Here is an 18229-nt window from a genome sequence, read left to right as displayed (position 1 = left end):
GGGGAGCTCTGCTCAGCCACAAGCCAGGCTGACGGCTGCCAGTACAGCAGTGGTGGTGGGAGCCTCTCCCGCCTCCTCAGCAGCGCTAAGGATGTCCGACTGCAGCTTAGGCCTGATCCCCGCTGGCAAGTGGACATCCCCTGAGGGCTCCCGGGCTGCCAGAGGGATGTCTGATTGCCGGCTTAGGCCCAATCCCCCCGGGGAGCAGGCCTAAGCCAGCAGGTGGTCATCCCAGAGGGGTCCCAGACTGTGAGAGGGCACAGGCTGGCTGAGGAACGCCCCCCTCCCCAGTGCACAATTTTTTGTGTACCGGGCCTCTAGTAATTTTATAAAATTATTAATGGATCCTTTCTCTTTTCTCCACTTAGGCCCCCATGGAGTGTTGTACTAAATCCATCCCATCCTACCAGCAGTTCATTTTTTAATACCAGCTCCTACTACCCCCCGCACCCCCCGCTTATTTAGCGGAATGTCCACTTCACATCCAGTGTTTCCAAGATTCCACTGCCATGTGCATATACCATGTATAGAGAGCAAACGGACCCAAGTCCAGCTCCACTTAACCTACAGCTTCCAGTATGGGAGTTTCTGAAGCAGAATGTCTTGAAGACTCCAGTCCTGGAATACAGCATGCTGTCCAAGTGGTGTCCCCAAATCCTTTCCTATATAATAAAAGCCTAATATGCTAAGTGTCCCGTAAGCCATTCAACCAATCAAAGAGTAATATGCTAATGATATGCTAAGGCCGTTCAACTGCTCGCTATGACATGCACTGACCACCAGGGGGGTAGGCAGTCGACCGGTAGGTTAGCTTGCTGCTGGGTTCTGGCCAATCAGGCTGAACGAGAGGGCCAGACACGCCCTGGAGCCCTCCTGCAGTCCCCTCCCCAGCTGGCCAACCTCTCGTGTCCCTCTCCAGCCCCGATTGTGCACCAGTGGGGTTCCTCGGCCTGGCCTGTGCCCTTTCACAATCCGGGACCCCTCAGGGGATGTCGGAAAGCTGGTTTCAGCCTGATCCCACAGGCCAGGCCGAGGGACCCCACTGGTGCACGAATTCATGCACTGGGCCTCTAGTTTTAAAATAAAATTGGTATAGTCCAAACACAATGAAATGTTGCTTTACCTGATACTACAGTGTTCAAATGTCAGGTGCAGACATGACAGCAAATTCAAGACTCCTGACAGTGCCAAATCACAGTAGAGCCACAGAATATAAAACTTAGGGATTTTAAAAAGCAATGTTTGTTTGTTTTTTCAAGTACTACAGAAAGGGAAGGTAATCTCACAAGTGCACGAAAAGCATTAAAGATAAATCAACAAACAGTAAGTGCTGGTGAGGATGTGGGAAAAGGGAACCCTAGTACACTGCAGATGGGAATGCGGATGGGTGCAGCCACTGTGGAAAACAGCACAGAGTTTCTTCAAAAAATAAAAAATCAACTGTGATCCCACTTCTGGCAATATACACTAAGAATCCTGAAACACCAGTAAGAAAGAATATATGCACCCCTACATTCACAGCAGCATTGTTTACAATAGCTAAGATCTGGAAACATCCAAGTGCCCATCAGTAGATGAGTGGGTAAAAAAGCTGTGGTCCATTTACACAATGGAATACTATGCAGCTGTGAAAAAGAAGGGATCTCTTTGACACCGCATGGATGGACCTGGAGAGTATTATGCTAAGCGATAAGCCAGTTATAGAAAGACAAGTATCACATGATCTCACTTATATGTGGAATCTAATGAACAAAATAAACTGACAAACAAAATAGGTCCAGAGACATAAAAGCATGGATGCATGGAACAGACTAACAGATCTGAGAGGAAGGGGATGGAGAAGATGGGAAGAGAATAACCAAAGAACATATACGCACATATGCATAACCCATGCATACAGACAATGGTGTGGAGAAGGGCTGGGGTGGGGTGAGGGCTTGGTGGAGGGAGGCAAAGGGGGTAAATGAGGGCATCAGTAATACTGTCAACAATAAAAAAAGATACTTAAATTTTTTTAATTGATTTTAGAGAGAGAGAGAGAGAGAGAGAGAGAGAGAGAGGGAAACATCCATTTGTTTTTCCACTCATTTATGCATTCATTGGTTAACTCTTCTATGTGCCCTGACTGGGGATCAAACCTGCAACTTTGGTGTAGTGAGACGACGCTCTAACCAACTGAGCTACCCGGCGAGGGCAAAATACAGTTATTTGATGAAACAGTTTTACTTTTAGGGGTTTGTACTATGTCCAAATAATCACATATGCAGACAAGAGTTTTAACCTCAGGTACTTCTACCGTTTAACAGACACCTATTTAAGCAACCTATCTCCAACAGTGGGGACTTATTAACTTTTTGTACCATGAACTATTTGGCAGTCTGCTATAGCCCATGGATACCCTTTAAGAATAATGTTGCTAAATATGTGCAAGTGATAATTTTGAAATAATGAGCATAAACGACATTTCAATATATATGTGCAATGACTATTGAAAGAATCAGATTCAAAATGTTCGATCATCGTACTGATGGTGATGATTATTGCCAAAGTATTAGGTCAGGCTAATATCATTGTGACTTATTGCCTACATTTATAATAGAAAAAAATGCTACATTTCAGTTCAGCATTGGTGAAAAAAAAAAATCTAAGTTCCTACTTGCCCAAGTTACCTGACTTCCTGAATTCTACCCAGGGACCCAGGTTAAAAATGCTATAATGCATCTATCTATCTATATATATAAAAGCCTAACATGCAAAGTGTCCCCTTAAGAGTTCGATCAACTGTGAGTTTGATCTCTCGCTAGGACATGCACTGACCACCAGGGGGCGGCGTGGAATAAGGAAGGCCCCAGCCTTCATAATACACAGGTAGGCAGCCATTAAGGACCCTACCCGTGCACAAATTTCGTGCACTGGGCCTCTAGTCTATACAGTAAAATGCTATGTAGCTTTGAAAAATACAGAAAATGAATGACAGAAAGAGAAAAGATAAAGGGACAAATTATTACACAGTATGTTCAGAAAGCTTTCACTTTAATACATACATATATATAAGAAAAATACTGAAGAGAGATACTAAAACGACAAGAGTAGTGGGGTTATGTATAATTTTTTCCTTCTAACTTATTTTCTTCAGAAATTTTTTACAAGGAACATATTATTGTAACAAGAAAAAATATATAAGATTTAACATCCCCTAAATGAATTTGAAAATATTTTCCTAATTTTTACAAAGGAAGATTTTATACTGAAAGATTTTAACTTTGACATTAGTTCACTAACGATATAAAATTAGGTTGTACTTCTATTTTAATACAGTAAACCACAGAATAGAAGGGAACTTGGAATCCACTTAGTTCAAGCCCCTCATTTCAGAGCAGAAACACCCTTCTTAGTATTGATTCCAGAAGCCTTAGGCCTTGCTGGACCTCTGCACAGCGCCCTCTCCCACAGCAAGTGTGCTCAGCTCTTCTTCAGTCAAAAAGACGTAAAACACCTACATCCAGAAACTGAATGCACACACTCAAGTGGGAGTAATCCTACCTGTGGTTGAGGCATCAAGCCTTAAGCTCTCAGTGGCAAAGCCCTGACACTCCAGCAGGTGGGGATGGTACCACGCAGTCCAGGGCTTTTAGAAATCGCATATCACATTTCCTACACCTCACAGAGTGAGAAAGGGCAGCGCTGCAGAGGGACTGGAGAACAGTCTTCATGGGCTGCTCCCCTCCCACTCTCCACTGCAGCTCTTCCAGTCCAAGTGCTGCTCTGCCTCCTCTCTACAGGTGATCTCTCTGCAGGTGGCTAGACAGTAAAGAGCATCAGGTCTGCAGATCTGGCTAGAGTGAGGGACAGACACAGAGAGGGGGGCACGTTTCCGCTGGTGCCTGCTCTCCTCCACTCCACATCCAGTTCTCTGTCCTACAGCAGGCCCTGAAGACAAGAGCAAGCCCAGCTCCCCACCAGGTGCAGATCTCTGCCAGCTCCCTCTCCTTCATGCCCGACAGGCGGCTAGAGGTGCCTGGCTTCACTGTCCGCCAATGCTTCAGGAGGGCTGGTTGGTGACCCTTCTCTCATCTTTCAACTCCCACTCCTCCCTCATCTGTGCAAAGCCTAAGTCCTATAATAAGCCCCTTAGTCCATAATACTCATCGTGGTTCTAATTCCTGATCAAACCCTGACTGAGAGTCTCATAAAAGAACATTATATGGCATCCCCACAATATCCCACAGGAAACACAGTAGCGAAGAGTTTCTCTTAGAAAGCTGAGAACATGCCCAACCAGTGTGGCTCAGTGATGGAGCGTGGACCTATGAACCAGGAGGTCATCGTTTGATTTCCGGCCAGAGCATATGCCCAGGTTATGGGCTTGATCCCCAGTAGTGGGTGTGCAGGAGGCAGCCAATCAATGATTCTCTCATCATTGATGTTTCTATCTTTCTCTCCCTCTGAAATATATAAAGGAAGAAAGGGAGGGAGGGAGGAGGGAGGAGGGAGGGTGGGCTGAGGATATGAGGAAACCTGGACTGGCTGCCAGGCTGAAGAGCCCTAAGACCAACAAAAGGGGAGTGATGCCACTGACTAGCCTGCCAGACTGTACACAGCCTTCGTTCTTGGAAGCTCCCTCAGTCTGTACAAACACTGCTCTCAGAGGACAGTCCTCCACTGGGTGTGACAGAGGGGGAGGGGATCACTCCAAATGCTACCCCGTGCCCCCCCCCTCCCCCCGCCTTCTAGTACAGACTGGAATAAGGCCGAGGGAGTATCCGTGGGAGCGGGGACAGCTCTGGAGCCTCTTGGTAAGTGATCAGAAAAGTATATTGACCCCAACTGCTGGGGACTCTCAGTGGACCACAGGTCAGTGAACATCTCTTCATTTTCAGCTTTGGACCCTAATGGCCAATCCTGAAGTGACAGGAAAAATATCGACTCAACATCCAGTTACGCTGGAATAACTTTTTCTTCAAAGCCCATTTCAAAGGCTGCTTCATCCTAAAGTGTTTCCTGGTTCCCTCGCAGGCACCATCTCCCCTCCTCTGCCACCGGCACAGCACTTCCCAGGGATGCCTTGTCACCAACCCCACTCTGTGGTGCACGGTGAGAGCTCGGGTCACAGCTGGCACACCAACAGCCTTACCAGTCACCGACCACAAACATTTGTTCAAATGAAAAACAAATGGTACGTAACGCCTGCAACAGGAGGACACCTACACGAAACAAGTTGTGCAATTAAAGTGAAATGCGATCGATGCAAAGCCTGTGTACATTTAGCTCCATCACCCCAGCACATACACACACTGAAGGGAGTACTGTTTTGTACTCTGTCGTTTCATTTCAGATACTGCAATTACCTTTCTACATTAGTGCGCGGTCTTCTACAAGCATCCTGTTCAGACACTGCAGAACGTTCTCACGTATGCTTCTTAACCTTCAGCTGTTGCCATATTTTCCCTAGTTATAATGCTGTCATACTCAGAATTTCAAAAACTTAAGATTGTTTATTTTCTTAGGTAATATAATTACTTTAGAATGGTTTATTATTATTTTTTTTATAGAGGAAGGGAGAGGGAGACAGAGAAACATTGATGCAAGAGTGCAGCATCGATTTGCTGATTCCCGCACTCCCCCCACCTCCCGCCCACTGGGGATCAAACCATAACTTGGGCATGTGCCCCAGACTAGGAATAGAATGAACAACCTCCCAGGGCACAGGACGATGCCCAACCAACCAAGCCACACTGGCCAGAGCTCACGATTACTTTAGACCAGAAGCGACCAATTCAGATTATTTCTTAAAGTTCTTCATGGAAAATATACACCCAGGTTTCCTTCCTCGTTAGCCACAGGCTGGTTTTCCTGCGGATCTGGCCTGTCAGGAGCTCTGCTGGGCAAACTTGGGAAAGCCGCCCTCTGCTCTGGGCCAGGCAGACCCTGAGCTAACATCTCGAGTGGGGACAGGGAGAGAGCTGACCACACATGGGGGCAAAGTGTGTGTGAAGGGCTCAGAACACCAGCTACTTGACCACAGCTTTCCCTATAATTCCTTGAGGTCCCTTGAAACTGCAGTCCTGCTTCCTCATCTGAGCCCCAGGAGAACCTGTGAGGCAGGATGGGCAGGTACCCTTCTGTCTAACAGCTGGAAACACTGTCTACTTTATCTCACTGTCCAGGGTCGACCTCAGAACCCAGGTTTCTCTACTTTTTCAAGGTATTCTTCTCACTGTATCTCTTGGATGTGCCCTGAGAAGGATCTGAAGAGGCCACCAAGTACACATGTCTTGTAGTCTGACCAGCTGCTGACCTGGGCAGAGTGCAATGGCAACACCTTCACCAGGGCCTGGCACCTAACAATGAGGTCATACACTCTTCACAGCTCCCCTCTCACTAGCCATGGGCCCGTTCCCTTAGACCAGTGGTCGGCAAACTGCGGCTTGAGAGCCACATGCGGCTCTTTGGCCCCTTGAGTGTGGCTCTTCCACAAAATACCATCTTCTGCGCATGGGCCACGAAGTTTCAATTGCACTGTACGTGCGCGCCCGCACCCTTAGACCAGTGGTTCTCAACCTTCCTAATGCCGCGACCCTTTAATACAGTTCCTCTGTTGTGGTGACCCCCAATTTCATTGTTACAAATTGAACATAATTAAAGCATAGTGATTAATCACAAAAACAATACGTAATTATATGTTTTCTGATGGTCTTAGGCGACCCCTGTGAAAGGGTCGTTCGACCCCCAAAGGGGTCGCGACCCACAGGTTGAGAACCACTGCCTTAGACCAAGCATGTCAATCTCACGGCCCGCAAGTCACATACAGCCCACACGAATATTTTTGCAGCCCAGCCAATATAACGGTATGTAAGAAACATTTTAATAAAAATTTCATAACTTAATTTTTACAATATCCTGTTATACATAATCATTAATGACGAACTACAACGTTCGCTAACGACTGATTACTATCGTCGTGCTGCATTCATTTCCCTTATGCGCCTTACGCACAGGCACACCATTTCTCTCCACTGATACTAGCAGCGGATATTTTAGCAGCCGATGGCCACATCATTAGTCTTGGACTGACTTGTTTGGTGTGCGCAACAGGAAATATGTCACTTTCGGAGAACAAGAAAAATAAGGTTTATTTGCTTTATGCTTATTAATTTGTGCAGTTATTCAGTGTCTGGTAAGTTCATGTTCAAGAAAAAATATTAATTTTTAATAAAATGTTCTATTATTTTATGTTAACAATGACTCATTTATTTCAGCCCTTTGTATTCGGCATGTTTCTATCGAAATAAACCTACATTTCTATGAAAATTGAAGCTTTTTTTTGCGGCCCACATAAACTTAAACCTTGTTTATTTGGCCCATGTTAGCCTTTGAGTTTGACATTCTTGCCCTAGACAATTCAACAACCTAGCATTAGCTGAAAAATACTCTGCTATAAACTACAAGTTTCCAGCATATGTGAAGTAATCCAGTGAGAATTAAACCATTGTTGATTGTCACTCTTACTGGAATAGAATTCATACAATTTTCTCAAAGGAGAAAAACAGAACATGTATATAGAACCAAGCAGATTCTCTGAATTCTTAACTCAGCATAAGCTAAAGGGGAATGAGGTTTGCTGATGGCTTATTCCAATTAACAGAAAATATAACGTATCTACACTTTTTTGGAAGTTAGAAAAGACAGAAGCCTCGTTCCCAGTGACCTTCTCTCAACTGCCCTCCAGTATAATAGAAACAAATTCTACAATTACCACAAGTTGGTCTCCCTAACAAACGTCTCCCTCAAACATTTAGCTACTCTATGTTCACATACTCCTGCATCTTGGTGGGAATTATTTCCAAGGCCAACTTAAAAAATAAATAAAACACTTGTAACTAAACATCAGCAATCACTTGTCCTTGAGAAACCCTGTTGTTGCCACATTTTTTCCCAAGGTCCACTTAAAAAATTAAAAAATGTTCACATTCATATAAATCAAAAAACATTCCATCAATGTTCTTATAACATGCTGCACCTCCCACACAAAAAGATTATGAAGCACTATTGGCACCTCCAAGCCTCCTTGGGCAGTGTCACCCTCAGGAGATGCGGAACTGCTCTGTGGAGTAACCCTAAATACAGTATCATAAGAACTCATTCGTGTTGACTTGCACTCATGTTTAAAAGCAACTAAAATATGCAAGAGCTAGTGCTGTCCAATACAGTAGCCACTGGTCGCATGTGGCTACTGAGCACTCCAAATGCAGGTAGTTCAAACTAAGCTATGCTGTACATGCACAATATACACTGGATTTAGAAGTCTTAATATTAACAAAAGAAACAATATTTCATTAATGGCTTTATACTGATTATATGCTATCAAAATTTTTTGTATATGTTGGATCAGAAAAAATATTAATTTCACCCTTTGAACTTTTTAATTTGTAAAAATATTTTTTTATTGATTTTAAGAGAAAGGAGGGAAGAAGGGGAGATAGAAACATTAATGATGAGAGAGAATCATTGATTGGCTGCTTCCTGCATGCCGCTTCCTGGGGATTGAACCCCCAACCCAGACATGTGCCCTGACCTGGAATTGAGCCATGGCCTCCTGGTTCATGGGTCAACACTTAACCATTGAACCACACCAGCTGGACACCTTTTTAAAAATGGTGCTACCAGAAAATCTATAATCACTTGTGACGTGCACTGTAATTCTCTATGTAAATAGTCCTGTCACTTCTGACCTATCCTTTCTTACCCAATCTTCTTGACCATCATAAAATAGATTTCTATATTGTAATCAAAGGCAGTCTTTGCTCAGAGGGGGACCCACAAAGGAAACTACAGGAGGGGCAAGTGCTGGCGGAGATTCAAGGCCATTCTTCACAGGCTTCGCAAGAAGGCTGCCTAGAAACAACGCTGCACACAGGCCCAGAGCATCTGGTTTTCAAATCCAACTCACCTGGCAAATGATCATGAACTTCTCGATTGACGGGTGTAGTGCAGACTCTAGTGAAATCCAGAGAGTTATCCAATATGGCATTTATCTTTTGAAAGATACTGGCATTGCTGCATGTGGAGAGGGCATGGGCTTCCTGGTGGTCCCAGCAATCTTTTATCCTTCCTGCTCCCTCCTCCTAGACACAGAACAAAGATATTCAGGTTTACACTCCTTTAGGACAAACAGAGACTTTCACCCCTTCTCTCAACCCCACAGCAGAAGTTAAAGTAATAAGGATTTGGTCCTGGCTGGTGTTCCCAGTGGTTAGAGCGTCGGCCCGTGCACCAGAGGGGCACAGGCTTGCTTCCCAGTCAAGGGCACATACCTGGGTTGCAGGTTTGCTCCCCAGGAGCGTGCAGGAGGCAACCAGGTGATGTGAGATCTCACATTGATGTCTGTCTTTCTGTCTGTCTCTCTCCCTCCCTCCTTCCACTCTCTCTGAAAAGCAATGGGGGAAAAATTCTCTGGTGATGATTGACTAAAAAATAATAATAAAAGTAAGGAGGGTTCATGTTTCCTGCTTATATATTAAAATACTTAATGAGTGTTTACTGTGAGCAAGGTGCCGAGAAAACTGCCTCAAGCGCCTTCTACAGTAATGGGATTTACCTTGGCAAGGTAGCAGCGAGGGGAGTTTAAGAACCAGACATACCTGGTCCAGAGCCTGGGGTATGTCTTCACAGTAGCATATTATTTCCCAATAAAAGGGAATGGAGTATTGATACAAGTTACTACATGGATAAACCTTGAAAATATTAGGCTAAGTGAAAGAAGCTAGTCACAAAGGACCATATATTATATAAGCCCTTTTATTCAAAACATCCAGAATAGCAAGTCTAAAAAGCAGATTAATTGCCTTCAACAAAGGAGTGGGAGAGAGATTAGGAGGTGGTGGCTAATGGGTACGAGGTTTCTTTCTGAGATGATGAAAATATCCTCATTAGATTATGACTGCAAACCTCTGTAAACATACTAAATATCATTGAGTTGCACATTGAGAGGTGAACTGTATGGTTATGTAACTTATATCTCAATACACTTGTTTAAAAAGTATGGTTCGGCCACTTATTGGCAGTTAACCCCTGTGCCTCAGTTTCCCCATTTGTGAAATGGAAAGTATCTACCAACCTTCAACCAGAGGTTTCCAAACTGTAAAAGGCCCCTCTTAATATAAAAAAAATTAACCTAATTTTTATTTACTACAACAGGTCCTGACCACACTTACAGGAAGGTCAATGACAACTGTATGTGAGTGTTAGAAGGGGACAATGAGAAACCCCCTGAAAGATGGAGGCAGGAGAGCCAGGGAGGGAAGTGCCTCAGTTGTCTGGGGAAAGATGCAGACCTGGAGGCCTTTGAGAAAAACTTCCCCAGGAAGAAGGGAAGGTCTGAGACTCTTACTATCTGAAGCCGTCTTTAAAAACCTAATTAGGAGTATGCCTGTCCAACGGTGCCCCATTCCCAATCCTATTAGGTACATACACCACAACCTCCACACTCAAAGCAAATGACATCTGAACGACTCCCTCCCTCCCTCCTCTCATGTACACAAATGAGAGATGCAGAGGACATTGAAATTAGAATAAAGGTAAATGAAGTATTCCATTTATACCGAATGGCATAATCACATCAGTAAGTACCCAACTGTTTGCCTTGAGTAACGAATTTGGAAGGGGGCGGCGGGGAGACCAAAGCCAGCGATGTCAGAGGGGAACAGACCTACAACCTCCCTTATGTGTACAACAGGAATAAAAGTAGTAACACCATCTCACAGGGATTTTGTGAATCAATAACAGAACATGCTGGGCACAGTACCTGGTACATGATTATGTGCTGAACCAATGGAAGTTGGCTATCAGAAGTGTCATTATTATGACACCAAGGGGTCAGAGGCCACCAGAGGGACCCTTGAAGAAAAGAATCTATTGGCTCATAAAGGAGAAAAAGGTATACTCTGGCCAACTATTCCTTTGTAGACCCCAAGTCCTTCCATGTCTAATCTTGCTAGTCCGTTGATTTGAAAAGCTTAATTCAAAGACTAGACACATAATAGAAATCAGACTGCCTAAAACCTGAACCTACTACAGATTACAGGGATCCTTTCAAACTCTCCAGTTAAATGAATTCAGTTTTCATTTTCAAAATACACACACTACCCACCCCTCTACTTACGGACCCATTACTTTGTATATTCTATCTGACTATGATCGCTTTATAGGTCTGAGTTCATACCCATATAAGGTTTTCCTACTACTGCCTTATAGCTTTCACTGTGATTTTTGGCATATCCTATCCCTGTGGTCGGCAAACCGCAGCTCGCGAGCCACATGCGGCTCTTTGGCCCCTTGAGTGTGGCTCTTCCACAAAATACCACGTGCAGGCGCACACGTACAATGCGATTGAAACTTCATGGCCCATGCACGGAAGTCGGTATTTTGTGGAAGAGCCATACTCAAGTGGCCAAAGAGCCGCATGTGGCTCGCAAGCCACAGTTTGCCGAGCCGCAGTTTGCCAACCACTGTCCTATCCTATAAAATAAAAGCCTAATATGCAAATTGCCCCTCGGGCGGTCTTTCCACCGAGAGTTCGACCGCTCACTATGATGTGCACTGACCACCAGGGGGTGGCACGGAACATGGTGGGCATCAGCGATGCAGCGCTGGCAGCGGGTGGCAGTGGAGGCACTGCCCGCCCCAATGGGCCCCCGAGGAGAGCGAGAGTGGGACCGGGATGCAGGGCGATGGTGCAGCAGGTGAGCGGGCGGCGCCAGGTAAAGGCGGACAAGAGCAGGGACCGATCACCCCCCACCAATCGCCCCACAGATGGGGACCAGCAGCAGCGGCAGGGCCCCCACTTGGCTCCTAGGCGCTGAAGTGGGGGTGGGGGGCGGCCCCGACTGATCGCCCTACAGGCAGGGTGGTGGAGCAGGTGAGGGAGCGGTGCCAGGCCAAGGTAGGGTGTCAGGCGGGGCTGCAAGGCTGGGGGCACAAGCTGGGGCCTGATCTCTGCAGGCCACCCCGAGGGACCCCACCCGTGCACGAATGGGGCCTCTAGTTTTGCCATAAAGAGACCATTTGCAGCTTTTTAAAAAAACTTTTATTTGGTCTTTCACTATGGACAGGAAAGTAGGCTTTAAGACAAAGACTTACAAGAGAGGGTAAACCTTAGTGCTACTATGAATCATGGATCAACAGGAAGAAATAATCAGCAATGCTAGAAAAGAAAAACAACAATTCTTAGTTACTGGTTAAAAATGGCCTCAAAATAAAACTAGATGTAAATGTCAGAAAGGATGGTTCATGAGGAATCTCTGCTAATACAAGCTATTATTTTAGCAGGTATCAATTTTCCTCTTTTCAAGCAGATTAACAGTTGACATTCCCATCATGAAACAGTGGTTTCCTCTGGTAATAATCCTTGAAGGAGAAGGGAAGAGAGGGGAGACTACCATCTGAAAAAAGCACCCCCTTTTTCCACAGGGGAAGAATTCTCCCCCAAAACTGTGATTCACCGTTTTGCAGAACAGAAAAAACACAGGCCTTGAAGTACATATACTAAGTTCACCACTTAGGTATCTTCTCTGAGCCTTGGATGCCTTAGGTATAAAAGGAGTACCACCTAGAGAAATATATAAAGCACCTGCATATGCTAAGTAAGTAACGTATTAGTGACAGATGTTCCCCAATTCCACAGTTGATTAAGTCACTGTTACTCAGAAGCATACTTTCAAGGTATTCACGGTTGTCAGGTTCACCAAGAAGCTTATGTATGTGTTCAGAATGTAACAGGACCATTTGCTGTTGTTGTTTTTTTGTTTTTGCATTTGTGAAACACTCAGAAGGTTTAGTATTAAGACATTTTCTCAAACCCAGGCAAGAAAAGCAGTAGGAGCCCTAGCTCCGATTTGGCTCAGTAGACAGAGCATCGGCCTGTGGACTGAAGGGTCCGGGTTCGATTTTGGTCAAGGGCACATGCCCGGACTGCGGGCTCGATCCCCATAGGGGGCGTGCAGGAGGCAGCCAATCAATGATTCTCTCTCATCATTGATGTTTCTATCTCTCTCTCCCTCTCCCTTCCTCTCTGAAATCAATAAAAATATATTTTAAAAAAGAAAAGAAAGCAGTAGGATGGTGGAGCTGGCATAACCTCCTGAGCAGCTAAATTCAGCCTCTTCAAGTCAAAAACCCAAGGGAAGTTTGTGTTTCATCTTAAAACTCCTGAGTTTAATCAAGCAACACCTCACAGTCATTCCGGGAAGGTGGGGGGTGGGCAGAAGGAGGGAGGGTAGGAAAAGGCCCTCTAGTCCACAGCTTTCCACTCAGCTTGGGGGATATAACCATCCATGAAGACCCAAGGACCCCCAGTCAGAGGGACCACCAGCAAGGCCAAGCCCCACCCAGAGTGGTGGGTGTGAACAGACAAGCCCAAGTGGGGCCTCTAGTGGTAAAAGCAACCACCACCACCACCACTCAGACACAGTTCTTTCCCCCAAGAGGTCACTAGAGCAGAGCTGCAAAAAACAGCAGACTAATTGGGTGGAGGGGATAGAATCACATTAGCCCCAGGAGATGAAGCCATTGGTTCTGCTTTCAGACCTGGTGGGTTTAATATGCCTCAGATACACACATTATTCAGGAGGCCAATCAGAACCAGGGGTCTTGAGAACAATCAGAGCTAAAGAGCTCCACCTAAAACTTGATCAGGGAGAGGGAGCTGGTGCTATGGGAACACACAGGCCCTCTGTGTGAGAGGACAAGAATGAGCCAACAGAACCAACCACAGGGAATGTGGCATTCAGGGGGAGGAGGAAGCCTGCAAGTGCCAGGGCAAGAAAAGATCTATCAGACACAAGTGGGGGGAAAGGAAGCCACAGTCTCATGAACCAAGTGAGAATTTTAAGTAAAATGAAATAATCAAGAGACCAACATAAAGGTCAAGGTGCATGGATTCTAGAAATAGCACTAGTCTGGAAACGGAGAGGCCTGGGTTCCAAATCTGGGTCTTAACATCCACTCACTGGATAAACTCAGAACAATCACTTTTCATCCTAAGCCTGTCTCCTTGTCCGTGAGAATAGAGCCAGATGTTACAATCCGGGCTTGGTGTCAACTCCAAGTTTTACCTGGGAGACAGGTCTCTAACACCTTTCAAACTTCCAAAATTACAGGTTAAAAAAAAAAGTCTCAGGAGAAAGGGCAAACTCAGGAGACAGATGGTGTCAGAACCAGAAGCCAGGAGCACAAAACCAGAATCCAGAGAGCACAGGTGTTTATTAAGAGATTAAATGTTCTGTCAACACACAGACACTCACACAACAACAACAAAACAACAAAAACCCCAACCTGCCCTTCCAGGTAACTGCTTTCTTCCAACAGAGAACTACTCCCCCACCTTTAGGAAGGGAGACCTCTAGCCAAGGTGCTAAGCCTGTCAGGATGGCACCTGTATCAGTATATCATGCTGCCCAAGAAGAAAGAAAACTCAACGCTATTATAGTCAAGTTACTCAGAATCAACAGCTACGGGCAACCGTGACCCATTTTAGCACACAAATCAATCTGCAGACCTGCCCTCTGGGGATTTTCCAATTACCTCAAGGAAAGTCATCACAAAACAGGTCTTAAAACATCAAAACAGTGTTAACTCACTATAACCTAAAAGGGTGCTCCAACCATACAGGAATACAAAAAAAAACAAAACAAGAAACAAAAAACCCCCACAAAAAAACAAAACAAAAACCAAAGTAGAAATCAGAGGTTATCGTGCATGCCTAAGTGTTCTGTACAACTGAGAGCAAAGACCATTTGTCAGGAATGCCCCCCACTGGGCCTGTTATTTTAAACACATTATATATCAAGGAAGCAAGATAATCCCTAATAGAAGCCTTTTAAAATCCGAGAAGCAAAACTCACTGAAAATTATGCCTACAATGTGAATTTAACAGTGAAATTTGGAGATTGACTTTTTATGGGAAATCAAATAAATTTCCTATGAACTAACCACAGATATCATGTACCTTTTAGTTCAGTATTTTCAGGCAGTTTATTATAACTGAGAAATGCCTTACTGGGGGATCCTATGGAACATGAAAACTTTCAGCATTTAGAATCCGTGCTTACAGAAGATGACAAGTTCTCACCACCAGGTCTAACTAACAACAGACTCAACAATGGCAGAAAAGGAGACGAAGGGCATTTCCAAAGCTACAATGTGGGGGGCAAAAGGGAAGGGGAAAGCAAAAGGCTTAATAAAACCTGAAAGGGTTCATCAGCGAGTCCTGGTTTTAACTCAGAAGCGAAAATTCTTTATGTAACCTCCTCCATTCCAACCTCAAGGTCCAACCCCTCTCCTACCCCTCACTCCCTAACACACTCTCCCCCCAACCCTTGGGGGCTTGCTGGCAAGTTCTCCCCAGAGTCAGTACGGCTTAGATTCTGGCTAGGAAACGATTTGCAGAACAGGATGGATGGGATTAGCACGGCTTTTCCATCGAAGAGAAAATAATTTGCGATTTGATCCCATGATTCTTCTACTGCCTCCACCACTAGCTACTGAAGACTACAGCCTAAACATTCACCTACAGGTCTGGTACACATTCCTGTCCCAGACTTCCATCCAGAACTACAAATTCACTAATTAACTTGCCTTTTAAACAAATGCATAATTTTAGAAACCAGTCATTTAGCTGAGGGACCTGGAGGCAGAGTGAGAAAGTCTGCAGAGATATTGCCTAGCACATAAAAGCATTAAAATACCAGCAGAAAGCCCCTGTAACCAGCCACCCTTCCCTCCACCCTCAAATTCCCAAACATGAACTCATAGCTGGGGGGCTTGGCCTGTAAAGGCTGCTCTAGAAGCAGCTGGGGACAGGTAACATTTTAAAGTTCCACCTTTCCCAAAACTTCCCTGACCGCAGGTAAAAAAGCTCTCGGTCGTATTTGAGTCTGCATTCTCACGGAGAAATCGCTTTGGCAAAGGCTCTGAGTATGCTCTTTATTGCTGTATGCTTTAACTCCCTTGGGAATAAGATGCAGAAATAAAGGTACGCATCCCCGTACATGTGCTAGTGGGGCTGTGTACACTGCTGGGACACTAAGTTTTGCCCACAATGACAGTCCAGATCCTCATTTCTGGCGCAAGGCTATTTGATGCCCTGGGGGCTCACCCCAGAAGATTTTACTGGGATGCTGCTAAAACCCTTATTAATTCTTCCTGGAAATCCAAGAAACAGGATTAGGGGAATTTTAGCTAAGGCAGAAGAGGTGAGATTTAATAAGCCCCATTCTACTCTCATGGGTCTTAAAACAATGATATAATTCCAAATTTGCCTTGTCTCGGGAGAAAAAAGTTGCTGAAACTGTTCTGAAAAAGGCAAGTCTTTGGTGCAGAGGCCTCCGAGGGTCACCCCCATGGTGGGAGGAGTCCAGCCCTCTGGCTCTCCCGGGACCAGCTCACTGCTCTCATCCACACGGTGGAATGATGGACACAGCACATTCCTCCTGCGGTCAACACTGCCACCCTCATGCTCAGAAGACCCACACTGCTGCCTGCCACCCCTCCCTCCAATGCAGCGGGGCCCCTGGGACCCGCCCACAGACCACTGCCCACTGCCCTGACCCCTCCGGCTGCCAGAATACAGTGTCCTGCTGAGCGGTGGCACCAGGAAGACCTAGGTGTACCCCCTGGTTTACCACTTAGTCGCTGTGGTAGGATTTCTGAGCCCGTTTCTTCTTCTGCACATTGGGGGGGGGGGTTCTAAAAGGGGTGCTTTAAGACACAACCCAGACTGGCCCTCAGGTGGAATCCAGTCTTGAGAGGTATGTTACCTTCGGTCCATACGGTGCTTACACTTTTAAAAAATATATATATTTCTTTATTGATTTCAGAGAGGAAGGAAGAGGGAGAGAGAGATAGAAACATCAATGATAAGAGAGAATCATTGATTGGCTGCCTCCTGCACGCCCCCCACTGGGGATGGAGCCCGCAACCCAGGCATATGTCCTGAGCAGGAATCGAACCTGGGACCCTTCAGTCCACAGGCTGACGCTCTATCCACTGAGCCAAACTGGCCAGGGCTACACTTTTTTTTTTTAATCGCCTCATTTAAAAAGAGAGAGATTGGGAGCTTCACTAGGAAAAAAACCAACTTTCCATCAACTCTGGGCCACACTTCGGCAGGGCAACACCCCAACACCCGCTCCTGGCTGCTCCCGTCAGCGGGGCCACTCTTCCCTCCTCCCTCTCCTTCTGGTCCTTTAGGTGACCTCGGCCCCTGAAGGGACTGGGTTTGCAGGCCGTTTTCAGGATGCAAAGCAAAATAAACAGCTGGAGAGCGTTAGCTGGCTGCCAGCTCGGTGTTGAGCCTGGAGTCTTCCCACCTCGCTCCCCTTCCTCCAGCTGCCCTTCCAGCCGGGGAGCCTGGCCCAGGGCGATGGGCCCAGGACCACGCCAGGGCGGGGGGTCGAGGATGGACTTACACACGGGGCTGTCCACGTCCGAGTCCTAGTTCTGTGCACAGCCAGGCCGCCCGAGTGGCAGTGAAATCACCGGGACCAGAGCAACCCCGAGGGGCTCTGGAAAGCCCCGCGAGGCAGGGGAGACCAGGGAGCCTGCACCGCCGCCCCCCCTCAGGGCCCGCGGGCCTCCCCACAGCGCAGAGCTCCCCTGAGCTCCAGGAACAGAACTCCCTTCCACCCCCGATCAAAACAAGCCGACCAGGAGGAACCACCACCACGCCGACGCTTCCACGGTTTTGTTCTGCCTGTTTGGCTCGGTAGCCAGGGAGACCAAGGAGGCAGTTGCCAGAGAAATGAGGCACCACCAGGAGCCCAGGATGCGGGGTGGTGTGTGTGTGTGTTGGGGGGGAGGCTGCTGGTCCCAGGGCCCCCCCCCACAGGGCACCGTGCGAAGGGGCAAGGCCTGCAAGGTGCATCCGTGCAGGAGGGCCTTTCCCGGCCCCTCGGGCAGCGCTGGGCCACGGCCTGGCCTGAGCCCTCCGGGAACCGGCAAGAAAGTCAGGGCAGCCTGACCGTGGAGAACTCCCACGCGCAGGAAAGGCCAGGGAGGGATGCCAACCGGGACGACCCAACCTTCTAAACTTCCCCCGGGCTGAGGCCCCAGGCCCCAGGCCCCGGGAGTCAAGGTGGGTGCAGCCTCCCTCACCAGCCTGCGGGCCAGGCTGGCAACCCCTATGTCTCTTACCACGGCTCCGCCAAACCCATGGCCGCGGCCGGTCCTCACT

General features: G+C 46.7%; 1 protein-coding gene across 3 annotated transcripts in view; it reads right to left on the bottom strand.

Annotated features, from left to right (window-relative positions):
- Positions 1–18229, bottom strand: part of CPEB1 (cytoplasmic polyadenylation element binding protein 1) — a 55705-nt gene that overhangs the window by 35575 nt on the left and 1901 nt on the right. For all 3 annotated transcript variants that reach the window (XM_005878463.1, XM_014549604.1, XM_014549605.1), the window contains one exon: positions 8951–9125. The gene's annotated coding sequence lies outside the window, so the exon portion shown is untranslated. Of the gene's footprint in view, positions 1–8950; positions 9126–18229 lie in introns of those variants that run through there.

This window comes from Myotis brandtii, unplaced genomic scaffold (genome assembly GCF_000412655.1).
Source record: "Myotis brandtii unplaced genomic scaffold, ASM41265v1 scaffold561, whole genome shotgun sequence".
NCBI classification, from domain to species: Eukaryota; Metazoa; Chordata; class Mammalia; order Chiroptera; family Vespertilionidae; genus Myotis; species Myotis brandtii.
The sequence above is the reverse complement of the archived record's forward strand: the minus strand, read 5'-3'. Positions and strand labels throughout refer to the sequence as shown.